This window comes from Ammospiza nelsoni, chromosome 14 (genome assembly GCF_027579445.1).
Source record: "Ammospiza nelsoni isolate bAmmNel1 chromosome 14, bAmmNel1.pri, whole genome shotgun sequence".
Lineage (NCBI taxonomy): Eukaryota > Metazoa > Chordata > Aves > Passeriformes > Passerellidae > Ammospiza > Ammospiza nelsoni.
The window spans coordinates 19,232,344-19,239,345 of NC_080646.1; the positions used below are offsets into that span (position 1 = coordinate 19,232,344).

The 7,002-nt window shown below is 40.9% G+C and overlaps 1 long non-coding RNA gene across 1 annotated transcript; it reads left to right on the forward strand.

Moving 5' to 3' along the window:
- The first annotated feature begins 476 nt into the window (after positions 1-476).
- Positions 477-2,515, forward strand: LOC132079602 (uncharacterized). The gene is made up of 3 exons (XR_009419432.1): positions 477-603; positions 1,628-1,723; positions 2,063-2,515. It is a non-coding gene; the product is annotated as an uncharacterized LOC132079602 (long non-coding RNA).
- The last annotated feature ends 4,487 nt before the right edge of the window (positions 2,516-7,002 follow it).

Consider the following 7,002-nt stretch of genomic DNA (forward strand, 5'->3'; position numbering starts at 1 on the left):
TGTTTTGCTTTGCTGGGTATGGTTTTGGTTGGGTTTTTGGTTTTTTTTCATTTGTTAAAGTCCTTGGACTAGGGAATATTGTAGTTTCTTGGTATAACTAATTCTAGTATTCTACCAGTCCTGCTAGGAAGTTTCTGTGGGGACCCAGCCCAGGTTTGTGGTGCTAATTCAGAAGGGTTCTTTTTATTCTGCTCCTTCTACTTGCAATAAACAAGTGGGTTGTAATCGAGACTTTATATTATTGAAATTGTAACTTCATAGTCTGAATTTTTTTTCTTTTCTCTGTTTGACAACTATTTCGGTGTTCATAGAAAGAGTATTTCTTTGGGGTTTTGTATTCTTCTTTGATCACTTTATGCTTTTCAAAGTCCATTGCAGCCCTCTCCAGTGTCTTTTTAGCTTTAATAGTGAATCCAATTGGCTCTCTGGCTGATCTCTGATATCCTGATACTCAGCTGATTAATTTCTAATTGGTATTTGTATTTAAGCTTTTAATTTTCTATTTGAGTCCTTCTTTACCAGCTGAGTTTATTGACAGTGGAGCACATCTTCAGATTATTGCCATCACTCTGGATTCTTTAGCCTGTTCCTCAGTACTCACAGGTATTTTTAACTACAGTGCTTACTTCTGCTGGTTTGGTGTTTTCTTGATACCATGGTGCCTGGTATTGAGCAGTTCATGGGCTTTAGGAGGATTAAATCATCTTGAGGTTTATTGCTGTTCTGACTTCACTAGAGCCATAACAATCTCCTCCTTGGGCAGCATCCCAAACCCTCCCTGAGCTGAGGGGCAGCAAACCCCCTGTGCCGCAGGTGGGTTAAAAAATATCTTAAAAAAGATATTAAATGACTGAAGGGATCATGTCCCTCTCATCTTATGGTAGAGGATTATAGTATTCTCTGGAATGTATAGCAGTTTAGCAGTCTTGTCGTGATCTAACAATTTTTCCCAGCTCTACTAATTCTAGTTTTGATGAAAGGACAATGTATTGTCTGTTAAGGCAGGATCAGCTGATCTCAGAAAATTCATTTTTTAGCTTTGTGGTTACAAAAATTCAATATGGAAAAGAAATTGTATTTCTCTTTTATGTGGGTTATATCTGCAGAAAATTTATCAGTTTTTTCTAAATGAGAAAATAAATGTACAGGGTTGACCTTATTGGTAAGGAGCACTAAAGACCAAGACTACAGAAAACAAAGAGGGTATTTTGGTACCTAAACTTCAAGGGAACAGCTACAAGCGAATGAAGGATCAGATTTTAATATAGATTAAGTTACCACAGAAAATGTCATTCCTGGCAAAGTTAATGGGACACAGGTTTGGTGGTGTGGGAGGTCGGGACACTGAGAACCAGAGTGGCATCCCTCATAATTGTGTCTGACACAGCACCTGCAGTGGCAGGGTCATAAATTGATTCTGTAGTCAAGGTGTCTATCTGCCCTTGAGCAGCCAGATTTTCTGGTTATTTGTATCATCAGAAAAATTGACTCCCTACCAGCAGTGTTTTCTGTCCCTCAGAAGACAACCCAAGTTGCCTTTTAGTTCTACAGCTCTGTGGCTTCTGATAAACGCATTAACACTTCTGTTTGCAGCTGAGCTGCATTCTGCTCTGATGAACACTTCCAGGTTTTCAAGAGTGCTGCCAGAAGGATCAGAAAATGAACATGAAGACTGTTGTTCACAAACCCACATCCATCTAGGTGATAATTCTCAATGTGAACAGTAAGTAATACAGAGTCTTTAATACAGGGATTCCTGAGTAGCAGTGTATATGCTTTGCCAGGTTTATTTTCAAAAACAAATTAGTATTGATTTCTAAAAGTCTGACCCTCTCTTGTTTTCTTGTCCATATCCAGAACATTAAGTTTGCTGTACAAATTACATGAAAATACTTTATTGCAGTTTTAAAAACAGAATTCAGCCTTCTAAATTGCTTGGCTATTACATGGTGTGATCCAAATTGGATGTGACTTGTACGGAATTATGCTGAACTTTTTGCTTTGTCTGAAATTCATATTATGGAGCAATAATGGGTATTTTTTCAATTGCCTGTATTTTCAGGATGCTGATAAAGCCCTGGAACAATGCCAGGTATTTTAGGAAATGCATTGCTGTTTCCCTGGATCACCAGATGTTACAATACATTAACTCTGTTTCTGGAATGAAGAGTAATTTTTATTGTATTTCTTTAACTAGGGTGATTCAGTGCTAGACAAAAATCTTTACCTTTAAAATGAGGGATGTTGTTAGCACCTTACCTAATACTACATTTTATGTAAATTATGTGTTTGAAGACATGTAACTGTTTCCTTTTCCTTGTATAATCTCTTTCAATGAATGGTAATAACTGTGCCTCATTTTTATCAAGTTGTTCTATTGTTCAGCATTATTGGTTATTTATGATTTTTAGCAAAAAGTCTTTTAAAACAATGAAACACAGACTTGGAAGTATTTAAATGAATCCAACATGTGCATTAAATCTGTGTGGTACCAGAGGACAGAACTGTAGCTGACACAGGATTATTTCTTGCTGGAGTTTTGCCAAAGACAAATTGGTGTCATTCTCACTATTCTTTATTGCAAGCCTCCTCTAATGAGTGTGTTTAATAAAACTAACATCTGGCCCACAGGGTACACATACAGCTCCATGTGTACCAGCAGTGGAACTCTTCCAAATCACTTTTTATTTGCAAACTTTTCACTCAAGCAAAGCCATCCTGAAGTATCTGCTTTGGGGCTGTGTGCTACTGCAGTGCTAATTTAGCCCTGCTTGGGTGAGGGTCCATGGTGAGGCAGAGTCCCCAGGCAGATGCAAAGGAGAGCTGCTTTATTGCAAAACGCTGGCCTTTTAAAGCAGAGAGCCCATTATCAGCTTTAAAGTATAACAAACATGATTCAACCAACCACCATACAGCACAATGAGAACACATGGTTAAATAACTTGGTTTTCTACCCCTTATTCAGCCGAGTCTCTTTCCCACAGTCCTTTCCTACTTAGCCACAGCAACAGGCCTGAGCCATGATTTTCCAAGGCCTTCCTTTTGTCAAGTTTTCCTTGTCAGCGACACGTGGGGTTTGAGGAGCTGAAGTATTAGATAAGCTTTGTTCCTTCCTGTGCTTCCCATTCAGTTGCTGTTCTCTTTATGGCCACACTGGGATTTCCATGGCATGGCCCCAGGCTTGTGCAGGCAGCCAGCACTGCTGTGTCTATTGATCTCCTCTGGAGAGCCAAGGAATGAAATCACAGGAAAATGGAGCTGTGTTTTGGGATGGTTACTTCTAAGATAAGGCATGTGGTAGGCCAGAGCACAGGAAGGCATTTGTCATCTGTGCTGTCAGGAAGCTGCTTACATGGATTTCTGTTTCTTCCTGGCTGTTCCTGGTGCTTTCCCTTGTCCCTTGATGTTTATCAGCTGGAGAGGGTGCTGCACTCAGGTGTGAGGTGAGCAGGAGGGTTCATGTCTACTGCACAGGCTTGAGATGATTCTGGCCTTTCCACAGCAAGGGGAAAGCCCTGCCAAGGGCTTCTGCTATAGCACTCACTGGCCTTAGTTTAAACTAGCTTTTCACACACCTGAGATTCTGCTTGGGTGTCTTTCTAGATATTTGTATTCTTGTTGGGGTGTCTTGTTGGGTTTGTTTTTTTTTAGTGAACCAAATCCTCAAACCTGCTCAAACAGTAGTAGGAATTGTTTTTCCCTGCTGAAATCAGTATGTGTACATAAGCACAAGTTTCATGTGGTAGCAGTATATGTACATAAAAGCATAAGTTTTACGTGGTAGAAATATGCCAGTGCTTTTGTTCGATAGTATTTTACTGTATTGCTGACAAATAGTAAAATCTGAGGGGAAAAAATAAGAGAAGGGGGGCAAAAGGTAAGGGAACTTCTTCCTTGTAGCTGGTGGCAATGCTTTAAATAGCCTTGAGCTCTGAGAGGGATTGCAGTATGTGGGTAGAATTTTGCTCCACAAACAAAGTGGCTGCATAGAACCAGACAGTAACTTGGAGGATAAAAGGAGTTACCATAAAGAAGGCAGTAGATTTTTGAGAATCTGTCTTCTACAGTAAAGTCTTAGGTCAGTTTATCCAATGCTATCTAAATGGGTGAAAAATGCAACATTATAAAAACCTGATGAAGCAGATCAGCTTTTACAAGGTCTGTGTGGGAAGAGAAGAGCCACTTCTGCCATTAAGTGGAGACTATAATTATACATAATTGATAATTCTGCATAATGTGTCTTAAAGGGTAAATGTGCAAGTGGAGTCCTTGTCTGGCAGTGCTGAGCAAGCATCCTCTACCTGTCTGAATGATCTTTGTGCACATCAGGATGGCCTGTGTTTAACTGAAGTGATGTCTAGATATTGCAGCATTCTTGTTTGCAGAGGCATTTTCTAGACATTTGTGCAAGTGCTGTTATTTCTGCTTCCTGCTCTAATCAGAGCACATCATTTTGCTCATGCATATGAAACCAGGTTTATAAGAATAACAGTCTCAACCAAGTAATTAATAATTTCTGATTATAATTGGCAAGTTCATATATAATTGTCTTTTTAGCAGTGGGAATAGCAAATTAATTTTCAGTAAAATGAAAAATTTGTACTCTTTGTATGAGAGCACGGACAGCACATAATTAATATAATATTCCATATAATTTGTATTTCTATAAAAATAGATCAGTGCATCCTTTTGTGTCCTATGAATCCTTATCTTAGACTGTTTTGAAAGTAAGCTGCCTTTTCTGTGACTTCCTTGATAAATCTCTTAAGGTCTTTTGTTGATGTATTAAGTCAATAATGATTGAACAGCCTTTTTTAAATTATTACAGCAGCTATTAATGAGAACTGTACTAATTCAGGCATGCCTGAGCTCTGGGGGAAACATAAGTGCAGCTGCCATGACTCTAGATTTTATGCTGCATTGTGTGACACCTTTGGACTTGCTGGTTTTGGGGGACACTTTAGCTCTCAGGGCTGGCCTGTTTGTGTTCACTCGTCCCATCTCCTGCTGGGTGGTGGGAAGTGAAGGATGGCTGGCACTGCTCCCTCTCCCACACTCTGCTTCAGGCACAGGTCTAGGAAGGCCCAGTGCCAGCCCTGTGCTGCCACCAAGCCCCTTTTTGGGCCATTATTCCCTGGGAGGGGCCGTGTCCATTGCTTTTCTGCTGCTTGTGATGCAGATGAGGTTGGGGTGCCCTGGAGCAGCTCTTGTACCCAGCTGTACCACTAGAACAGGGCTGGACATTCCCCAGCCTTTTCTTTTTCTTTTTAGAGATCTCATAACAGAAGAGTCTTTAAATCTACTAATTGTAATCAGGGCTTGTGTATTTGGCAGTTTTCCCTTACTCCCTGACCAGCTTTACTGTTTCTGCCAAGCCACCCCTTCCTTCCCACAGCTGAATGCTTTGCAAGGCTGGGCCTGAGACAGCTTGTCCCAGCTCTGGAAAATGGACCCATGGATTTCTTCCTACAGATGTAATGAATTCTATAAAATTATTTTCTCTTTTTTGGATTGTATTTATGACCTCAAGAGCAAAATTCACTGTTTAAGGGCAGACCTGCATTCCTTCCAGAATGGATTAGTCTTCATTGTGCTGCATGCTCCTCCTCCTTATCCTGCAGGAAGGGGGAATGAGAGATCGTGAGCTTTTGTGTGGATAAATCCCTGATGCTTTACTTGCTGGAATGTATTGCATATGACCATGCACCATTACACATTTTGTGGTCAATTCCTAAGGAAAAAATGTATCCCAAAGCAAGGGAGCAGTACAAGTTCTCTTATATCACTCTAGCCTTGTGCTCATGAATTGTGTTGAGGGATTTCTTAAGTGTAGTACATCTTTTTTAATTATGAAGCATGAACTGGGACTGCACTGGGGTAGATATCCTGATGGGAACTTGGTGTCATTTTCAGGTTTTACCTGCCATTCTGCACCCTGCATTGTGCATAGCTGGCTTTAGAGTTGGCTTTTTGTTTGTTTTTTTTTTTTTTTCAACTACCCTTGCAAAAACTTGATCATGCAAATAAAACACAAAACAAGTTCTTTGCCTTTTGAATGCAGTAGGCCTGTGAGCATGTGTGTGCATGTACATGCCTACATCATTTGCTAAAGAGAAACAATTAATAGTGACGTTGGCAAGTTGGGCAGAGGTGTTTTTCTTTTAGCGGATTTCAGTAAGAGATGAACTCAAGGTGGGAGCTGACACATACTGCTCATGATTTTGTTTCAACTTTGCAGGCAAGGTTATTGATAAGTAATTTCTACTGAGGTGGAAGTGTATGCATAGGCAGAACTCACAGAAAGAGCTGATTTGTGGATTTTTCTTTCATTTTGAATGAGGCTAATCTCAGTGCTTGGCAGGGCCAGATCCAGGCACAGGAGGCAGCAATGGGGATGGCAGAATGGGCTCTGGCAAAGCCCTGGAAACCAGCCTGGCAGCTGCTGCTGCCAGCAAAGGGGATGAGAATGTATGAAACAGGAGCTACTTCAGGAAAAATGGGTCATGTGAGCCTTGGCTGGATCCTGTTCACTTTTCTGTGGCATAAAAGGCCAGCTCTGTGTGTGATGTGAGTCCTTCCTCCTCAGGGCAGCACAGGGTGGTTTGCTCATGCTCATAAGAAGCCTTGGGTCAGCTCTGGTGGTTGTCTTCCAAATTGAAAGCATTCAATTATTCATTAGCCACTCCACAAATCAAACAGGTACTGCTTAAAAACAACTGTCAGAGAAAGCTATTGATGAGCAGTGGCAGACACCCATGGATATTTACAGACAGACAAAAACCCAGATCCACATGAAATGAAATATGAAAAATGAGCAGAACAAGTGAGGAGAAACTCATCTGTTCCTGCAGAGCAGCAAGCTGTGGGCTCTTCCATGGTGTGCAGACTGAACTGGCAAGATGGAGAAATGCAGGAGGGTGCTCCAGATGTGAGAGTTGTGGAGAATGCTCTTGGGCTTTTGTGGGCCTTTGTGAAGGGATCTTCACAAGCAGCCTGTTCTGA